Consider the following 22,637-nt stretch of genomic DNA (forward strand, 5'->3'; position numbering starts at 1 on the left):
AGAGATTTCTGTGCATTAATTTTGTATCCTGCTACTTTTCCAAATTCATTGATTAGCTCTAGTAGTTTTCCGGTAGCATCTTTAGGATTCTCTATGTATAGTATCATGTCATCTGCAAGCAGTGACAGCTTTACTTCTCCTTTTCCGATTTGGATTCCTTTTATTTCTTTTTCTTCTCTGATTGCTGTGGCTAAAACTTCCAAAACTATGTTGCATAATAGTGGTGAGAGTGGGCAACCTTGTCTTTTTTCCTGATCTTAATGGAAATGGTTTCAGTTTTTCACCACTAAGGACGATGTTGGCTGTGGGTTTGTCATATATGTCCTTTATTATGTTGAGGAAAGTTCCCTCTATGCCTACTTTCTGCAGGGTTTTTTATCATAAATGGGTGTTTGGCCATTTGTTTTTGTTGGTTTTTTAAACTCATATATGTCCTTTATTATGTTGAGGAAAAGTTCCCTCTATGCCTACTTTCTGCAGGGTTTTTTATCATAAATGGGTGTTTGGCCATTTGTTTTTGTTGGTTTTTTAAACTCATCACTACACCGCAATCCGTCTGAAACTCTTGTATCAGTGACCTCTCTACATCATTTAGGACAGTTCTGCACACCAGAGCCTCTACATAAATATCCACTGAATTTAATCTTGACAAGAGGAAGCAATGGGCCCCAACTCACATCACAGAGTTTAGCAGAAACAAAGAGAAAATCCTTCATTTCAGATTTTAAAAAATGAACTGCATAAGCACTGGGTGGAAAAGCCCAAACCTGTAATATGAACATTTTTGCTAATAAAAAGCTTGACATATTGCAAATATATTCTTTAGGTCGAATCTCACTCTTAAAGGCTAGGGTGGATCTAGTACACATGAAGCCATCTTCCCATCCGAATACCTATGGAAACAAAGTTTTCCTAACCGGTCTTAAAAGTCTTCACAACAAAACACTACACCCAATGTCAATCGACATTCAACAGAAACTCTTAGCCATTCAGCATCTGAAATATAGATCAAACCGTACCAACTCATCTTCCCCTTCATTCTGAGATTTGAAATAATGTTACTTTTGCCCAGGTTTCTAACACTTTTGGCACAATTCTGAAGGTTCTTTATTTGTAAAGTTAAACTTTGTGCTAGTCTCCTTGCATATTTACTTAACCTTCAAGGGATAAAACTGTTTGAAAGGCAAATCTAGATTTTAACACATGGTGTTCTTAGCAAAAATGAAATTCGCTGCAAAGGTCTGGACATTTGAAGTCTCGCCTCCCTCGTCTCATTTTACTATGTTAATTTTGTAACACAAGCTTTAAAAAACATCATACAAGAACTCCTCCATCTGACTTGGCACTCCTGGTATAGAACCAGAGTAATATCACTTCTTTCTCTTGCTCTTTTAATCTTCCCCAAATGCTGTTCTTAGTGCTTCTACTTTCAGGTAGAAAGAATTTTTAATACAGGTGCCTACCTTCTTAGTAAATAAAAGAGAGTCAATATAGGAGAGTAGAAGGAGCCTCAGGTTGAAATTCAGCCTCAGGTCTCATCCAGAGTTCTACTGTTCAATGTCTATACGGTGTTGGACATGTTGCCAAGGTACTTAATTTTCTTACCCTCAGTTTCTTACCTGTGAAATAGGTATAATAATATTGAGTTCTAAGGATGCTTTCAGAATAGAAATAATGGAAATCTATGAACATGGTATCTGATAGGATATGTATGTATTCAATATATAAGTACATACATACATATGTGTATGTATTCTTCCCATCTGCTGTCTTTCCATTACCTTAACCAAGGAGTACTTCTCTATCTCAGTGCTATCTGGACAACTGTTTACCTCTCGATGTTAATGCCATATTCCATTTTTCTCCAAGCTGCAACGTGCATTCAGTTTAAGTATCTGAGTCACTAATAGTCATCTCCTTCCCCTGATATTTCTTCTAGGAATTATGACTATGTCCTACTATTGCGGTTATTTATAGATCGTTATTACCTTACCCCTTCTTATAGTTTCCTTATGGCATCCCCTCCCCCAACTACAAGACAAATGTTGGCTTAAAACCTTGAAAATCAAGTTGAGGTTCCTTTACAACATGCATTCTTCCTGTTTCTTCCTGAGATGCATTCCACCCAGATCCATGTCTCCATTTTTATATACAAGCCCTGGTCTAGAAAGTCATATCCTGATTTTAGTATCATTTACAAAAGCAGTTGTCCCTTTCATACTTTTTTTTCTTTTACCAAAATTACAATATTGATTCTCTTACTACCTTGTTTCTCCAAAGTCCTCAAATGACTTTCTTAGCCCATTAAGGAAATCCACATTACTATACGGCAAAAACAAGAAGGTCTTTTCAACTACAGAGACTTTTCTGTTGAGTGCTTTCTTTATGCCAGGTCATGTTATAAGCACTTTACATATAAGAATGCATCGGGACTTCCCTGGTGGCACAGTGGTTAGGAATCTACCTGCCAATGCAGGGGACACGGTTCGAGCCCTGGTCCAGGAAGCTCCCACATGCCGTGGAGCAACTAAGCCCATGCTCCACAGCTACTGAGCCTGCGCCCTAGAGTCTGCGAGCCACAACTACTGAAACCCACGCACCTAGAGCCCGTGCTCCGCAACAGGAAAAGCCACCGCAACGAGGAGCCTGTGCACAACAGCGAAGAGTAGCCCCAGCTTGCCGCAACTAGAGAAATCCCATGTGCAACAACGAAGACCCAACGCAGCCAAAAAATAATTTATTTTTTTTAAAAAAAAAAAAGAATGCATCAGGGCTTCCCTGGTGGCGCAGTGGTTGAGAGTCCGCCTGCCGATGCAGGGGACGCAGGTTCGTGCCCCGGTCCGGGAAGATCCCACATGCCTTGGAGCGGCTAGGCCCGTGAGCCATGGCCGCTGAGCCTGCGCGTCCGGAGCCTGTGCTCCGCAATGGGAGAGGCCACAACAGTGAGAGGCCTGCGTACCGCAAAAAAAAAAAAAAAAAAAAAGAATGCATCAAATCTCACAACTCCATGCAGTGCGTTACATTATCATCCCTATGTAATAAATCAGGAAACTGAGATACAGAAATGAAGTAAAAATGACTAGAGGACACCCAGATAAAAAGTGACAGAGCAGGCACTGAGACCCAGGTACTCCAGTCTCTAGCACCACTGCATCATAGGTGACCCCGAAGTCACCTGTGAGCTTGAAGCTTGTTAAGTCAACACCTGCAGAATGCTGGGGTGACAGGATCTGAACTCAGTCCTCAGGTCCCTACCAATGAAGAGCAGTAAGGAAGCAGGGTTCCTGGTGAGGAGTGACCCAGGAGTCAGTGTTTCTTTGAAAACACCTGAGCTGCTCCCCTGCAGCCCACCCTCCACTCTGTGTGCTCCAGCCCTTCTTGGAGATGCATGAAGGGATTATGGGGTTTATACTCCTCACACTCCACTTGCTCAAGTTCATGAGTGAGCCCGGAAGCATTACGAAAATCCTTCTTTCTCCGGAAAGCTTGCACTTTCCTCGAGTCTGGCAGAGAATCTTCTGTCTCATCCTTTTTGCTTCTGATATAGTACACATACCAATTTTCACAGTTGAGGCTCCAGGATGCAGACCTACTTCTTGACTTGTGTTAGAGTTACGTGTATTTTTCACTTTATGCCACGTGTACAGTTAAGTACTGTACATTTTTCTGTAAGTTATACTTTAATCACAATTTTTAACTCATACCCATTTAAGCCCCCAAACCACAAAAATTTATATTTAAATATTTTAATACTTCAACTTAAACCATCTGATAATGGTATTATAGTAATTGAGAGGCAGATCTTCGAAATATTTTGATATTTAGAAATATTAACTGAGCTAGTACATAAACAGAAGCTAAGATCTTCAAAGTTCCTTAAATGGCTTTTGTCTCTCCCAATTCACATACCCCAAGATCCAACGTACCCTGCTACTTGCCATTGGCTGAACATACAATATTTCCTCACACCTGGAATGCCCTTCATCTAATTCATTCAACAAATATTTAGTTAAGAAACAAAGCTGAACAAAGAGGCAGTCTCTGCCTAGTGGGAAAAATGAGATCATTTAAATAATCATGCAAATAATGTCAAAGTGCGGCTGTGATAACTGCTCTATAGAAAAGGTACTTGAATGAGTAAGCTCTTCTCATACAAAGGATATGACTTAGAGAAGTCAGACTGGCCTAAGGGATTAACATAGGATCTGGAATCTAAAGGATTGAACCAGGGAAGAGAAATGAGAGCAGCTTCCCTGGCAGAGGAAAACGAACGTGCAAAGGCCCTGGGGTTAAGAGGAGGCTGGTGAATAGGAGAAGCCAAAAGGAGGCAACATCCTTCTCCGATTTCAGAGTTCCTCCTTTTCCATCACATGCTGCTCAAATATCACTTCCTCTGTGAAGCTGTTCCCTCCTCTCCATTTGCACTGTAAATGGATATACCCCTCATACCATTATAGCATTCCTTTTATCCTTCTGTTAGCACTTAGCTCACTGTATTGCAATTATCTGTTTATACATCTGCCTCCCTCAATAGAATTCATGGAGGACAAGAGCAAGAAAGCATTATTTTTGTGTCTCTGCATACGTGGATAAGCATATTTTAAATGCTCAGCAAGTGTCTTAAGAATGAAATAGGACAACAGAACCATGCTATGCACACTGACAAAAACATTTTACCTTGAAACTGTTTTACCTTCTTTGTGAGTTGGTCTAAATTTTTAGCAAAGACTCAGATGTGAAGTCACAACTTTTAAAAAGGTCTTCCCCCCCCAACCTTAATGAATCATAAGGTGTTATTTACTTAAGCATCAGAAACAGCCTCCCAGACTTTGTTAGCACAAAGTAATTCATTTTATAAATATCACACAATTATCTAATTTCTAAAAGTCTCTGCATGCTTTGAAAGGTGTTATTTTGGAAACAAGTCCTGGCCCAGCCTAGGCAAATTCCCAAACCAGCACTGTCATGGCTAAGTACATCTACAAAACCTCAGAAAGACCACAGAGGAAGCATAAATTCCCCTGCCCCTCCGTGGACACTCAGAGTGCTGCCAGCCTGGCGTGGGAGGGGTCTCCACACCCCGCAGTCAAGGGTGCAGTCACCTGGCCTGCCTGCACTTAAGGCAACAATTCCAGAGCATGGCTAAACCAACACTCAGCTTCCCTCTGTCAGAAAAGTACCAGCCACCCGACGGCAGCTGCTGCCTGCCCGGCTGCCTTTGTGTGATCGGGCAGCAGAAGCCATGGTAAGGATTAGGAAACAGAGGCAGGCTTGTTTTGCTGGCCTTTTTGCTGAGCCCTCCAAATGGGAATCGCAGCCTCTGAGGTTTTCCTTACATGGTGTCAGCAACCCCACTGCAGACTCTCCTCCCACCTCCAAATCCAATCCCACCCTTTTAGGGAGAGGAAAAACAATGCCATCAAGATTAGGGTATTCCTGCTGCAAGCCAATCCCCGGGCTCTCTGACCACTTGATACGGGGTTGTCAGATAGGGCTCTCCCCCTGAGGTCTATCAGTACCTGACATCTTTCCAGGATCACGGGGACGTTAGCAGCGGTAGGAGTGGTGACTGCAAACCGCGCCTCCCAGAGCCCTGTCTGAACACAAGCAGATGGGAGCTGATCGTTCCCGGGCACGGAGGCCGGCTCCCGGAGTCCTGAGACGGACCCCTGAGAACTGCACCCCCTAGGCCTCTGCTCACCACTTCCTCCCTGACTGGGCCCGCTCCAGGGGCAGGATGTGGACTCCCTGGGAAAGCAGCCCTTGGCCAGCCCAGTCACACGCTGCCCTTTGATCTCTTCCCACCAGACTGTGTTACTTTGCGGGCTGTTTTTTTTTCCCCCTTAATCTGGCATCCATGGAAGTTAGTACTTAATTACAGATTTCCTGCATTTATCTCACTCAATTATAATATCTCCTGGGAAGAAGGGTTCTATGAAATGCCAGGGAAAGGAGCAGAACCCATCAAGGAGAGCCAGGCTGGGTTCTAAGGAGACTGGGGAGGCACCGCTGACTGGGTGATCTGTTGGGTTCGCCGATGATGATGTTGTGTATTGGGGTTTGTTTCACAATAAGGCATGACTTAATCCGTCTCGCTCTTAGGACGGGAGCCGTCTGTCTTGCACACCCGGGGCCCTTGGACATGTCTCCGCTCTCAGACAGGACCAGGCCGAGGGAAAAACTGAAGTGGGTGAAGTTAGACTGGTGGGTGTGGGATTCCCCAGCAACCCTTGTGTGAGCTTCTGCCCCAGGCCCGTCCTCAGAGGCCTGCACACATGCTTTACACATACTTATCTTCTACAGACAAGAATATCCCCAGAGATGGGTCAGAATAAAGCATCCTCCTCCTCGGGGGAACTCTGAATGGCCCTCCGCTCCCCCACTTTCCAAACAGGCATCGCTCCTTCCCATATTCTTATGGTCCACTGCATGCCTTATGTGGGCACATATCACCTTTTTAGGCAAGTATTTGTTAAGCGATCTGTCACTCCCAATAGAATGTAAGACCCAAGAGGGTAGGAAACTTATATAGTAAGCGCTCAAAAGATGTGAATGAAGTAAATTAGGAATTTCCGGTAATTTGGCTATAAACACGAAGCCTCGCTCGAGTCACAACTTTTCCTGTGGTTCACTTCAAATACCAAGGAGTGTATATATTAAATAAACCAGCATTTATTCAGAAATTATTCTGTGTTAGGATTACTCATAAAGGCAAATGTGAACTCCTAAAAGCAGCCCTGCTTGATCCTAAAACTTTTTTATTTTCCATTTAATGTAATGTTTTCTGTTGTAGTAAACATTTACTCGGTAGCTATATGCCTCACCTTTAAACCCTTTGAAAATGGAATTGACGTGTCTACGCAACCCCATTCTGAACCCCTGAGGAAATGCCCAGGAGCCATCTCTGGCGTTTCCTCCCCACCGTCCACTTGCCACACTGACACCCGCAGCACTCAGCTCTGCTCGTTTTATAAAAGGTATTTCATTTAAGCTCACCACCTTGGGTCTAGCTCCCTGGACGAATGGCCAGAACTTACACTGACCCCAGCTTTCTGCAGTGTTGCCTTCAGCACTCCTGTAGGCCGGACGCATCAGCGCTAGAGCCCCTCCGACGACAAACACGGGACCACGACCGCGGCAGACTGCAAGCACCTACGTCTCCAAGCGCTCACACACCGCTGATGGCGGACCTAATCTCTCCTCACAGCTGAGATGCGAAGAAAGCTCACCTCTCAGGCTCCACGGGACCAATTACTTAACAGAATAAGAGGCTTTTACCAGTAATTTTGGGTGTCCAGCTTTTAAAGCAGCCAAGATTACACACAGAAACTAAAAATCCCCCAAAAGAGTGAAATTGTGGAGTATATAGCTATCAAATTCTGCTCTCTCAACAGCATGGAATCAAAGGGTTACAAATTAACAAGGCTCATTTCTCATGAGCATACTGCAAAAAAGGCAAATTAACTGTTTTGTGAAAGAAAAAAGGTCATTGTGGCTCCACACAACCTTAAAAACTAGAGTTTGAGACTGAATTCTACAAGCATATCCCATAATCCAGGTGTCACCAAACTTTTTCTATTAAGGGCCAGACAGTAAATATTTTTGGTTTTATCTTTGTCTCAGCTACTCAATTGTGACCCTGCAGCCTAAAAGTAGCCATAAACAGTATGTGAATGGGTAGACATGGCTTTGTTCCAATAAAACTTTATTTACAAAACCAGTTGATGTAATTAACATGTTGAGTTCATCAACATTACCAGTAATATTAAATCCTGGAGATCCAAGCTTCTATAACCCTGTCCCAAGCATAGTTCTGTCAGCTAGCACTGCATTTCAACCCAACAGTGCTGAGCTAGTGTCTCATCAAAGAAGTACAGGTGACAACGATCTTGTGTCTGAAGACCATGGTTTAGGACTGTTGAATGTTTCCGGCATACGTGGAAATCCATGTTTTCTCTTTAAAAACAACCTTGAGTTTTAGGAAACTGCATATATACATGAGCCCATCAAACAGCTGGAAAATACAAAAGTGGTATAGACTCAGGAAAGGTACCTAAGTCCACGTGGAAATCAAATCAATGATTCTAATTTGAATATAACTATCTAAGCTCATCTATTTGGTACCACCTTATTCAGTCACTTGCTGGAGCACCAAGCTAGGTCACAGGGATAAAAATACTTAATGACCAAAGTACACATCCAGAAAACATTAGCACTGAGGAAGATCTTACAGGTCATCTGAGAAAACAATTTATACAAAGAAACTGAGGTAGAGAGAAACTGTCACGTGTCCAAGATCACAAAGCCGATTATAGAGGCAGCATGATCAGAGGCCAGTGAACTGTGTGCTCTAAGAAGTACGGACAACGTGAACTATGGTTCAACACTGTATTCCCAGCCTTGACAACAGCTCCTGGCATAAGAACACACAAAGAACTGATGAGTAAAAGACAAAGGACCCAGACCTTCACACTTTCGCATCACAAGTGGCGTGCACTAATAAATCCCTTGTTCCAAAAGAACGTTCTATGTCTAACTTTCTTCCTGATGTTGAATTGTGCGTTTGGTCCTTCAGACACCACAATAAACTAGTGAGCAAGTCCAAGTAGCCTAAAGACGTAGAAGCACCCCTCGAGGCGGCTAACTCCATCCTAAGGGAATTATTTATGCACGATGAGAATCTGTCTGGAACATCAACCATGTCTCAATCGTCAACGGCTACTCACAGAGGACTCAGCCTAAGTATTCTAACACTGTCTGCCCAGGGTTTCCCAGGATTTGCCAAATGTAAGCCTGATTGCTTAGAGAGGTTATGGCTTATTTCACATTATCTACACCCACTCATCCATCACCATGTGACTTGGTGGGATACAAAGCAAGCTCTTCAAAGCAAGAGTTAGAAGGCACTCCGACTATTCCTGACTGTTTGCCATATTTTCCCTCCCTGACAACAGACAGGACAGGTGCTGCCCCAGGAGGCTTTACTGTGGAGAGAGGCGCTCCGACTTGACCACCATCATATCTAAGTACCTTGCCCAGCTCCACACGTGAAGGTCAAGTGGAAACAACCTGCATTCCTTCCACAGGTGTTGGCCTTTTAAAAGGAATGCAGGCTTCGAGCTCCATTTAAGTTTTCAAAATATTGCTTTTTCTTTGAACTTGGAATGTGTAACTTTATCCACAGACGGTGCAATTTTACATTCACCCAGACTGTATTTCTATGACATGGCTCTTCAGAAAAAGAGAAGAATAGCAGCCTTAACTAAAAGGACCAAAATATTCAACCGCCACTTCTGGCACTTCTTCCTAAGTCTGCAACCATGACAACTCAGCAGGAGGCCGTTACAGAACCAGAAGTCATTTAGGGTAGGAAAAGGTCTTGCTCCTTCATCACTTGGTCTTTTACAGAAAAGCACTACCAAATGCACTTGGCTAATTTACAAAAATTCTGCCAACTTTCCCAACTGTTGCAAAGCCACAAATGATATTATATCAATCACAGAATAATTAAAACATTTAAAATATATGACCTCTGGGAATAAACATTTTAGATAACACTTTCTCAGTTCTTTGTGCTTTATTGATATAACGCACTTCTGGAAATACTGATAATACCAAATGCACACCCAAAAAATGGTGATATACTAAAAAGAAACACCCAGAGATATTTTTCACTTCACACACACAATTTTCCAGGATGACACACATACACAGACACACCTTGATAGAATTGAAATGCCAGATTCAAAATAAATCCAAAACATTTACAAGATAAATTCAGACATCTGAGGGGGGTTTTCCCACAATTAAATTTGCAATGTTATCAACAAAATCGGTTTATTTTAAGATTGCCTGCCCAATATATAAATTTCCCTTTGTGTTTGAAATACTTTTATCAGATAAGATAGCTTTTGTTTAAACTATTTTCAGAATTTGCTTAGGGGGTTTTGAATACACACAGAGAAGTAACTTGAGATTTCCTACCCTGCTTTAAAATGTGTTTCTTCTGTCTGTTTGTATTTAGTAATTTCCTGTCAAATAACCTCACATAATTAACTTTCCTTGCTCCAACCTACTTTTTTTTTTTTTTTTTTTATTCCTACTTCCTGAGGGCGGTAATAAAATGCTGATTACATTCGGCTGTTATCTGCCTTTTCTCCATCTCCCTCCTCCCCCGCCTTCGTCAGAGCCCACTCTCAGGTTTCAGCCGTTGGACTGGGAGAGACCTGGAACAGAAAGGAAGCAAATCAGACTTCGGAACTTCCTGCTCATTCACATTTATTGGGTAGCCCTATGGCTGAGCTGGGGCCCATCAAGTAATGGGAGGTATGTTTTTTTTTTTCCCCAACAAAATTCAGTGAAAATCCAGGGACCAAATTCCCCAACCCCCCCATCCCCACATACACACCAGCAGCTCCTGAGTTGCACGGGAATGTCTCCTCCTCACTCCTGACCAAAGGCTAAGATGGTTGGGAAGCGCAGTCATCTTTAGTGTCTTAGGACAGGAAGAACGCCCACCAACATTTACCGAAATAGACATTTTTTATATACCTGGATTTTTTTTTTTTTTTTTTTTTTCCCCAGTACGCTGGCCTCTCACTGTTGTGGCCTCTCCCGTTGCGGAGCACAGGCTCCGGACGCGCAGGCTCGGCGGCCCTGGCTCACGGGCCCAGCCGCTCCGCGGCACGTGGGATCCTCCCGGACCGGGGCACGAACCCGCGTCCCCTGCATCGGCAGGCGGACTCTCAACCACCGCGCCACCAGGGAAGCCCTAGCTGGCTTTTTTCATATAGCTGAGCAGATCAACACATGTTACTTCTTGGTAGTTAATCTCTCCTTTCATATGAATTAACACTTCATAGAATTTATACAAGTAATGTGTTAGCTTTATTACCTGGGCATTCCAAACACACGCTTCCAAAGATGTCACATGAAAGGAAAAACCAAAAAGTGTTGTGAATCCATCGGATTTTAGTGTTGGTACTTCCAGAACACAATGACCGATGGCCTTCATGTACATCAGAGTTTCTTACCTTAGCACTACTGACATACTGAACCAGAGAATTCTTTTTTATGGGAGGCCATCCTATACATCGTAGGGTTAGTTGTATTTTTACCCTAGCGCCACTGAGATATCAGACCGAGTAGTTCTTTGTTGTGGGGACCTACCCTGCTCGTTGTCCTGTAGGACATTTAGCAGCATTCACGTCTCTAGACACTAGATTCAAGTAGTATCTTCAACCCCCTCCTGTTCATGACAGTCAAGTGTCTCCAGACACGGGCAAATGCCCTGGGGACAAAAATCACCCTCAGCTGAAAAACAATGATATATATTAAACTCAGAAGAGTAAAGCTGCTTCTCTTCATTTCTTATGGACAAAAATCACAATTGGTTAAAACTCTAGCTTCATCATATAAAGGATTCAACCTTAAAATTTCAAAGGGTCTCCATTTTGACCACAAAACGTTTGAAGAATGATGGTGACTTCACATCATGATGGTGCCTGAAGTTCACAAGTGACACATCTGATTGTTCCAAACTCACTGCAAAGTTAAAAGAGATATCCCAAGTGACAAAATCATAAACATCTTCATGGACCAGAATCAGACCAAAAATGCCAACCAGCAAAAGGGTAAACCACAGGATGCTAGAGTTCAGAGCTATCTAAGCCTACCGTGGATGAACCTGACGCCTGACACATCACTGGGCATAGTCCATAATCAAGCAGTTTCACTCAAAGGTTTACGCCCTGGAGAAACTCTGGAATATGTGCATCAGTTGACACGCACAAGAGTGTTCCTCACAGCACTGCTATTGCTAGCAGACAATACAGAAGTTCACTAATGGGAGAATATATATATGCAGAATATACTATTCATAGCTACAGCAGAAAACCTGCTGCTACAGTTAACACTGTTTTTTTTTTTTTTAATTTCTTTTGGCTGCATTGGGCCTTCATTGCTGTGCGTGGGCTTTCTCTAGTTGTGGTGAGCGGGGGCTACTCTGTTGCGACGCGCGGGCTTCTCATTGCAGTGGCTTGTTGCGGAGCACGGGTTCTAGGCACGTGGCCTTCAGTAGTTGTGGCACTTGGGCTCAGTAGCTGTGGTGCACAGGCTTAGTTGCTCCACAGCATGTGCGATCTTCCAGGGCTCGAACCTGTGTCCCCTGCATTAGCAGGTGGATTCTTAACCACTGCACCACCAGGGAAGTCCCTATTTAACCTATTTTTAAAAACTATTTAAACCTTTTTCTGAAAACCCAAAGTGTATGTTTTTTTTCAAAGTGTTTGTTTTTAAGGCAAAAAAAAAAAAAGACTAAATTCAGACCAGTGGTTTCCTTTGGGGAGAAAGTAAGGGATTACACACAGGTAAACTGGACTGCATTAGAACACCTATGGTGAATTACTGTGTATTCATTTAATATTATGCTTCATAACACACATATATAGTATATGTTTGTGTGTGTATTCTTTGTATCAAATAAATTTAAATTTCTCCTTCAGGAAAAGGGAAAAAAAGACCTCAGAAAAATGATGGCAAAACAAAAATCAAAAGCAAATAATAAAGTATTGTACTTCAGTAAAATAAAAAGTGAAGTCAATCAATTTTTTTAAAAGCATGGGAATATAAATAAGAAATTGGCAAAATATCAGTAATTTTGATTAAGAAATTAATAGTCAAGTTAAATTGGGTAAAGTTAAAAATCTAGGCAACAGCAACAAGCTGAGGGGAATTGTTTAATGAATAGTTAAGGCATTTAAAAAATATCATATGTAAGTAAACTGTATCAGGAATGATAAAAGGCATATAAAGACACAACAGAGATTAAAATCAGAGGACCTAAACCATTTGTGCCAATAGAACTTTAAATTACATAGCTCTATAGTTTATCAAAGTATCACAGCTAATAATTGAGCAATTAGTACACTACCAGTTTGGAAATTCTCAAGAAATAATCCATCAGGGTAATGATTATCAATGGCTGCTGAGACCATAAAAAGAGCAGTAGACATCTTGAGCCTTCTGATGGAAGAACACAACATTACCACTAATTCTTACTCCACCAAAAAACCCTAAATCCAAACAAACCTCTATATTTATACAGAGACTTCTATAGAGAACCAAAAGTCCAAGAGTAATTAAGAACACTTTGGGGCTTCCCTGGTGGCGCAGCGGTTGAGAATCCGCCTGCCGATGCAGGGGACGTGGGTTCGTGCCCCGGTCCGGGAAGATCCCACGTGCCGCGGAGCCGCTGGGCCCACGAGCCATGGCCGCTGAGCCTGTGCTCTGCAACGGGAGGGGCCACAACAGTGAGAGGCCCGCGTACCGCAAAAAAAAAAAAAAAAAAAAAAAAGAACATTTTGAAGAAAAAACTGGAGGGATGTACTCTACAAGGGAACAATACCCTAGAAATTCACAGTTGTTGGGACAAGTTAATACAATGCAGGGACTGACCATGAGACAGAATCATGATTACCCAGTACAGACTCATGAACATAGGAAAATAAAGGACGAAACGCACTCCCTGGGCAGCCTGAAAGTCTAGGGTTTAGGAACCCTACACAACATGCACGCACACAAGCATTACAGAATATAGAAGCCAGGGGAGAATCCTCTGTGGAAATGTTCAGCGGGGACAATGAATTCTGTGAGCAATGACAAAGGCAGTGAGGACCTCTGTGTCACAGATACAGCATGAGGCTGGCCCTTCTGAATGGATGCATGGACTGCAGCAGGGAGTTCTAGAGATGAGGGACACGTGAGCGACCACACAGAGGATTCGACCGACTGCACAGCAGCAAGGAGAGTGCATTGATAAATAGTAAAAACAAAGATGAGACGGTAAAAAATGAAACCAGATTTGAATTCCAGTCAACTCAGACATTTCCACCCCTGCCACTGCGCTGGGCACTGAACAGTAACAGATTCGGGACCCGAGGTTCCAATTCAAGACTCCTGACTGATGAGTGGGGGATCTCAACCCACATACATCATCACCAGCATTATTATTATGCGGCACTATTGTGAAGCCGCAAGGGCCCTGAACTTGAAATAAAACCCGCGGTCCAAGCCCTGGTCAGAACAGCACGGTGGTGTAGCCCGAGCCTGGTTTACATCTGCCTCTGCACCTAACAGGATTTTGAATACGTTACTTGGCGTCTTCATGGCTCAACATCTCATGGGTAAGACAGGGATAATACTGCATTCCCTAATAGGACTACTGTGAAGATTTAAAAATTTAACATGTTTAAAGCACTTAGGAAAGTTCTCAGGAAACAGTATGCACTCAATAAACCTTAGCTGTTATAATTACCAGCTTTCTAGTTGGATGCCATTGGGCCCAAGTCCTTAAAATCTAAGCTTCTGCTTTCTTCTTTATAAGAACATAATGTTCCTGTCCACATAGCATTGCTGTATGGCTGTAGAAGCAAATAAAAGGAAAAAAGCCTTCGTAAATTGCCAGTATTATACCAATAGTAGGTATAGAACTAAGTTTCACTGCATTTCAAAGCATCAAGCTCTTTTTTTTCTTGTACAGACTGATATTTGTTAACTACCTGGGTTGCTAAGAACTTCAGACAGCAATTTTGTTTCAGAAAATTAGCCACTCTCAGCTCATAATAACTAATTAAAGGAATCTTCTCCAGAAATCTAGCACATTTATCAGCTGGGTACAGCTGATGGATGTCCAACCATTAAGAGATGTCTAAACAATTTAGTTAACCTTCAGCAAAAACATGCATGCACACTGGCGACTAGAGCAGTGTTAAAAAAAAAAAAAAAAAAAAGACACATTAACATCTTTTAAGTACTATGTGCAATGTTTATCCTTTCTTTTTATTGTTCCTAATTATTTTTTACATGTAGCAAACTCAGGGCAATTTTGTTGTTGTTGTTGTTTTTTGCGGTACGCGGGCCTCTCACTGTTGTGGCCTCTCCCGTGGCGGAGCACAGGCTCCGGACGCGCAGGCTCAGCGGCCATGGCTCACGGGCCCAGCCGCTCCGCGGCATGTGGGATCTTCCCGGACCGGGGCACGAACCCGTGTCCCCTGCATCGGCAGGCGGCGGACTCTCAACCACTGCGCCACCAGGGAAGCCCAGGGCAATTTTTTGATGAAGCTTTCTTTTCTGCAAGTTCATCTCAGGATATGAGAAGAAATGAAGCACCAATGTTTGCTTGTGAAAGAGGCTAGCCAAAAGTTTCCAAAAGCAAAATAAGAGAATACAAATATATCCATGGAAAATAGACAATTTTAAAGTCAGTTTCCTAAAATCACACCCCCCCACCTCTTAGCACTCCCAATCTACTCTCAAAGCTGCCTCCAGATTACTTAAGAGGTTAATAACTTTGTGGATTAGCCAAATCCTCTGCTCTTTTCCTCACCAGCTCCTCACAACTATCCCCACCTTTTTCACTTCTGAAAATTCTGATTGTAAACTGCCTTTACCAAACAATGACAGAGGTAATGGGAAGGCAAAAATCATATTAAATCAGTCCATCTTTCTTTCAGCCAGCTCTGATAAAAGTTTAGGAGGAAGTAGAAATAACTAACAGCTAAAACTGAGGGCTTGAAATTATTTGAGTCAATACATGCATGCTAAATAATGAAAAGTAAAACACAGCATATGAGCTTTTTAGAAATGCTGAAGTCTACCACGTGAGTCACTTTTAGGTCTACAGAGACATACCAGAATGTCTAATTCATAAGGAACCAGGTGGAAATGGTAACGCTGCATATTTTTGGTCTGAGATGTATATAATGGTCTTCCAACTAAAATCTTACAATGAAAGACAACAAAGATAATCTGTGTTTGGAGTCCAGGCAGAGGGGAGGAGAAGCAATGGAGATCATCAGCCAAAGGAGAGGGCAGTCATATGTAGCATCTCACACTCTACCTTAAGAAGAGAAAGAGCCCACATATGCAGAAGCTAATTTATGTTGAAGGTGACCCTTCAGTGCATTTGGGAAAGGATGGTATTTTCAAAAAACAGCTGGTTCAAATTTGATATCCAACGGGGGAAAAAAAATGGTCCTTTATTTCACAGCATACATAAAAGTCAATTCCAGGTGGATTATAGATCTACCTGTGAAAAACAATCACGTTCACAGAATACACATAGGAGAGGATTCTCCAGGATTTGGAGACAAAAAATAATCTTACACAGAACACAAATGGCATTAATCAGAGGAAATGACGGATGAATTTGAGTAAATTAATATTACTCTCCTGTTCAACAAAAGGCCATTATGAGGGCTTCCCTGGTGGCACAGTGGTTGCGAGTCCGCCTGTCGATGCAGGGGACACAGGTTCGTGCCCCGGTCCGGGAAGATCCCACATGCCGCGGAGCGGCTGGGCCCGTGAGCCATGGCCGCTGAGCCTGCGCGTCCGGAGCCTGTGCTCTGCCACGGGAGAGGCCACAACAGTGAGAGGCCCGCGTACCGACAAAAAAAAAAAAAAAAAAAAAGAAAAGAAAAGAAAAGGCCATTATGAGAGCAAAAAGGCAAACCACAGAGTGGGCAAAAATGTTTGGAACACACATAACTATCAAAGGGTTCATTTCCAAAGTATACAAAGAACTCTTAGAAGTCAAAAAAAATCAAAAATGGGCAAGAAATTTGAATAAGTTCTTGAAAAAAGAGGATATGCAAATGTCCACTAAACATAATAAAAGATTATCAACTTCTTAGCCATGACAGGGAAATGCAAATTAAAACCATGAAGACCTACTACTAAACCCACCAGAATGGCTAAAATGAAAAGGTGTGACAATGCCAAGTGCTGACAAGGAAGCAGAACAATGAGAAACTTCATATTCTTTCAGCGGTAGTGTAAGAAGGTACAAGTAGCTTCAAAATCTGTTTGGCAACGCCTATTAAAATTGAATACATGAAAACTTCATAACCCAGCTATCTTGTTTCTAGAGTATGTGTCTGTGTGGCTATGCATATACCTAACAAAACTGTACACACATGTATCAAAAGAGCTGTACAAAAATGTCCATAGTATCATCACTCACAATACCAAAAGCTGGAAACAACCTATGCCCATCTACAGTAAAGTGGATAGTCCATATCATAGAATGGAATTTATATGGTGACTAAAATAAATGTGGTAACATCACTGACTCTCTCAAACATGTTGAGTGGAAAAAAAGCCAAACTCCAAGCAAGACAATGCTATTCCATTTATACAGAGCTCAAAATCTGGCAAAACTAGTCTAAGGGACTGCAAAAGGATGGTTTCCAAGGTGCTGGCAATGATTCAGGTGCTGCCTGTATGAGAGAATCTAAATATTCAGTGAGCTAGACATACAATTTGTGTACTTTTCTGCATGCAGGTTACACTTTAAAGGTATAAAAAGGAAAAACAAATGCTTCATTTATTTGACCCCAGTTCTCCTCCTAGATTATCTTAAGGAAGTGATGACAAATATGAAACATTTTAGGCATAATACATCATGCATTTATAAATGGCAAAAAAGGAATATCCAAAAATAAGGAAATGTAAATTTCAGCATATCTAATTGGTGAAACATTACACAGCAATAAAATGTACACTCACAAAGATCCAATAACATATGCAAACTAAAAAGTATGAAAGAATGAAAAGCAGCCAGATCAAAATGTGCCAAAATCTCTACAGTATTTAAGTAGCCAGGCTTTATGCGACTTTTTTTGCTTTAAATATTTTTTTTAATTATTTGTTATACTTAGACAAAAAAAAGTGGGGTTTTTTTCTTGTTTTTTAAACAGAATGTTTTGATCTTTTTTCACTACAGCTGGAAAGGCAAATGAGAAATTCACCCTCATTTCACTAGATAGGAAATGCACAAAAACAATTCCCTGGACAGCAGATGTGTGGTATAACTTTTATACGCACTGGGAAATTTTTTAAAAATCACGATTCTGTTTATTGCATTGTTCTGGAACCAAACCTGCAGTATCTCTGAGGCCTGCTTGTATAAAGATGACCTAGCCTAGGAATCCTATGGAATACAGTCTCAAGTTTCTCAGGCTCCTGCCCCAGGAACTAAAGAGAAGGCCCCTCATTCTTTAGTTGGTGGCTCTGGAACCAACCAGAGGTAATGAAGATCAAAGATCAATCTTTCATTTGAGGACATGCTTGGTGTTTTGGTCACAATTATAATGGAAACATCACTAAATAAGCACAAGGCTCTGTGCTATGCTTTGTGTGGTTAATGAAGATTATAAAACCTATTCCTACTCTCAAGCAGCTTAGAATCTTGTTTCACAGACACATTATACAATAAAAATAAATTAAAAAGATATCCGTGAACTAAATACTTCTATTAGTAGCATCTCTATTTTTCTAAACTGTATCCCTATCACAGGGGCTTAAAACCAGTGACATTTCTCAAACTTCTTTCCGCCAAGAGTCTAGGTTTAGGTTCTTTAAAGGAGAGGCACTTGTATGAAATTGAGATGGCAGAATCCATTTGATTTTTTGTTTTTTTTTTTTAACATCTTTATTGGAGTATAATTGCTTTACAATGGTGTGTTAGTTTCTGCTTTACAACAAAGTGAATCAGTTATACATATACATATGTCCCCATATGCCCTCCCTCTTGCATCTCCCTCCCTCCCTCCCTATCCCACCCCGCCAGGTGGTCACAAACCACCGAGCTGATCTCCCTGTGCTATGCGGCTGCTTCCCACTAGCTATCCACCCTACGTTTGGTAGTGTATATATGTCCATTTGTTTTTGACTCTGGCAGCAGCAGTAGAAACAAATTCGTGGAAACTCTTCCAACACAGCCCCCTGCAGTGGGAGCAGCATGGAGCCATGGTCGCCGTAGTGACTTGGTGGGCAGTGTCCGGGCAGGTGAGCACACACTCTGGCAGAAGCAGAGAATCTCCTGTAGTCCTTGACCTGGGTTTGCTTCTCCAGTCCTTTTTAACAATTGTAACCCAATTCCCTGTATTAAATCCTTCTATGCCTGAAATACTTAACAGGTTCCGTTTCCTTGACTGACCCATGACTAAGAGTTACCAAGCAGCAGAATATCCTCTTCCGATCCCTTTTGGAGATAGGTTAAATACTACTATACAGAACACTTTTCTAACTCTACCACCAACTCCTTCTAGCTTTTTTTTTTCCAATCATTATTATGCATTTCCTCTGTTAATTATCAAGACTATGGAACACGGTCAAGTACAAAAATTAAAGTGTTCATCTCAAACATTTCACAAAGATTCATACTCTTGGATTACTGATGTTTATCATATAGAATAGGAATGACAAACGAAGTACACCATGACACTCTGAGTTGAGGACAATTACATAATCATTGAAGGATTCATGTGATTTTAAAGTAAGCTTATCAAAGTCATCATTTTGTCTGAGTAGGTGAGTGTATACGCATGCATACTCAAATATAGTATGCCTTTTAAAATTCTGTCTCCTTACCTAGATTCCCATGTTCTTATATACATGAAAATCTAACTATTATTTCATAATTCAGATTACCAAAAGCCACGTAGGACTCGTGAACAGTATAGAAATCAATATTTTCCTCACAACTTACATGCATGACTGCTTCAGTGTGACAGAGAAAAAAAGCCATTCACCTACGTTATTCAAAAATCAATACCAATTAGGTCAGATTTCTGGTTCTAGGTAAGAAGGTGTCAGCATACTTCACCCACCTCAACTACTGAATAAAACTGTTAAACCTGGGCAGATGACACAGAGCAGCTATTTGAAATCTGAAAAGTAAATAGCAGCAGGTGAACTTCTGAAGTCCGCTGGAATCTGAAGTACAATCAAAGCGGCAGTGGGTTTACCATTTCTTTCCCAGCTGTATCCTCTTGCCTGAATATAGCTGGAAACACAGAAATGAGCATTGTGGCGGGGACGGATCAAGCTCCAGGATGCTCTCGGAGCCCTCTCACTCATGAATCAAACAAGGGGACTCCTAACACGCACAGGAGTGTGGAAATTCCCCCATTTTGTTCTTTGTTTCTTCCCTTGTCAGTTTTCTCCTGACCTTGCTCCCAGACAATGCTGTGGCAGTTATCAGGAATGGAGGTAAGAAAGAGTGAAAACTCTGAGGGAGGGGAATCTTTCAATCCATTCCTGGAGGTGTCATCACAAGAGGCTGAGGCCAACCCCTGCTGCTTCTTTCACTGTCTCTCCTCCTGCTGGTTGGGCCCCAAAAAAGTCCAAATAGGGAAGCACACAGCAGAGCTGAGAGGACTAAATTGGTCAACTCTAAGGAACTGAAATATACCAGGGAGAGTGCAGAGAAGATGTTGAGGAAAGTGACCCTGTAACGTCATTTATTAATTCCAGGGATCATCACCAAGTCCAGACGCTGTGGATCAGATTGTAATTAGCACAACAAAGATTCTGAGAACTGAACAAATGGACCACTACACAGATCACACACTGGGCAATGGGTTATACACACCCAGAACAGAACCAAAGAGTACGACAATGACTTTGAAAAGTAGGTGGATATTGGAACAATAGATCCCTGAGGTAGGTTGGAAGTTGCAGCCAGAATCTAACCAGGTCAATTAACTGGTTAAAAAAAAAAATTTCATCGTAAGATTTAAACACAATCCAGAGTCTCATAATGTAATGTTCAAAATATCCAGGATAGATTCCAAAATTACTCACATAACATACCAAGAACCATGAGAATTTCAACTTGCACAGGAAAAGACAGTCAACAGATGCCAACGCCGACATGATGCAGATGGAGAAATTATGTGACAAAGACTTTAAGGCAGCTACTATATAAAATAATGTTTGAATGACCAATCATGAACATTCTTGAAAGAAACATTAAAATAAAAGTATCAGCAAAGAAATAGAAAATATAAAGAACAAATGGGAATCCTAAAACTGCAAGTGACAATAATTTAAAATTCACTGAATATAGTGTATATATGTCATTCAGTGAATTTTTAATCTTGGTTATCATCTCTTTGCTGTACAGGAGAAACTAACAACATCGTAAAGCAATTATACTAAAAAAAAAATTAATTAAAAAAATTCACTGAATGGGCTCAACAGCAGAGTGGAGATGGCAAGTGAATGTCAGCAGACCTGAAGATAAATCAATAGAAATTATCTAGTCTGAACAGAGAAAAAAGGTTGAGAAATAAATGAACAGAGCTTTAGCGATGTGTGATTGAATAACAGAAGGCCTAACATTCATGTCAAAGTCCCTGAAAGATATAGGAAAAAATGTGTGCTAAAAACATTTGAAGAAACAAGAGTGGAAAATTACTCAACTCTGGAAAAAGACCAACGTACAGATTCAAGTATCTGAGCAAACCCCAAACAGCATGAATTTGTGGGGAGGGGTTACCCTAAGACAAACTGCTAGAAACTAAAGACATTCCATTTGGGTGATGAAAAACTTCTGGAGTAAGAGTGGTGATGGCTGCACAACACTGTGAATGATTAATGCCACTGAACTTTATACTTTAAAATTGCTAAAATGGCAAGTTTTATGTGTATTTTACCAAAATTAAAAGAAAAAAAGACAAAGAAATAATCTTCAAAGTAGCCAGAGTAAAATTATATGCTACATGATTACAATGATTAGAATGATTCTGGATATCTCATACAAAACATCAAGGTTAAAAAGAAATAACACAAAAATTGTAAAGAACTGTAATCTCAGATTAAAGACATCAATAATAAAAGTGAAATCAAGACATTCTCAGATGAAGGGAAATGTTAAGAATTCACAGCAGACTTACTTTAAAAGAATTAAAGAAGAACTTCAGAAAGAAGGAAAATGATACTAGAAGGAAACATGAATAAGAGGAACAAAGGAAGAACAACAGAAATGGTAAATAACTGGACCAATATAGACTATTCTCCTCTTGTGTTCTTTAAAATGTGTTTGATGGTTGAAAGCAAAAAGTACCTGATGACCTTTTCAATGCATGTAGATGTAACACATAAGACATCAGTGACATCAAGGAAGAAGTGTAAATGCATCTATAAGGATTCTAAATGCCAAAAGAAGTGATAGGTAGCAATCATATGTTAAAAAAAAGTTAAATATGTATTTTGTCATCCATGGAACAACCACTAAAAAAGCTATATAAAGAGATATTGTCAAAAGCACAATTAACACAAAATACTAAAAATGTTCCAATAACTCAAAGCATGACAAGAAAAGTAAAAGAACAAAAAAATAATGGAATGGTAGACCTAAACGCAAATATATCAGTAATTATATTAAATGTACATGGTCTAAAAACAATTAGAAGTCAGAAAATGTCATATTAGATTTAAAAAATGACAACTATATGCTATCTATGAGAAATTCACTTCAGAAATATTTATACTGGTAAGTCAAAAGTAAAAGAATGAATATATACTGTTAACCATAATTAAAATAAAGCTGGAAAGGCAAGCAATTCATTTACATAATAGGCAAAAGTCATGAAGAGACAACTCACTGAAGAGTATATGAAGACAGCAAGTAAGTACATGCAAAGATCTTCTGTAACAGCAGCCATCAGGGAAATCCAAATTAAAACCACAATGAGCTTATCACTACACATCTATCAGAATGGTAAAAATAAAATATAGTGGCAACATCAAATTCTGGTAAGAACTTAGAGAAACTGGGTCATTCATACATT

The sequence above is a fragment of the Physeter macrocephalus genome, chromosome 18, assembly GCF_002837175.3.
Source record: "Physeter macrocephalus isolate SW-GA chromosome 18, ASM283717v5, whole genome shotgun sequence".
Lineage (NCBI taxonomy): Eukaryota > Metazoa > Chordata > Mammalia > Artiodactyla > Physeteridae > Physeter > Physeter macrocephalus.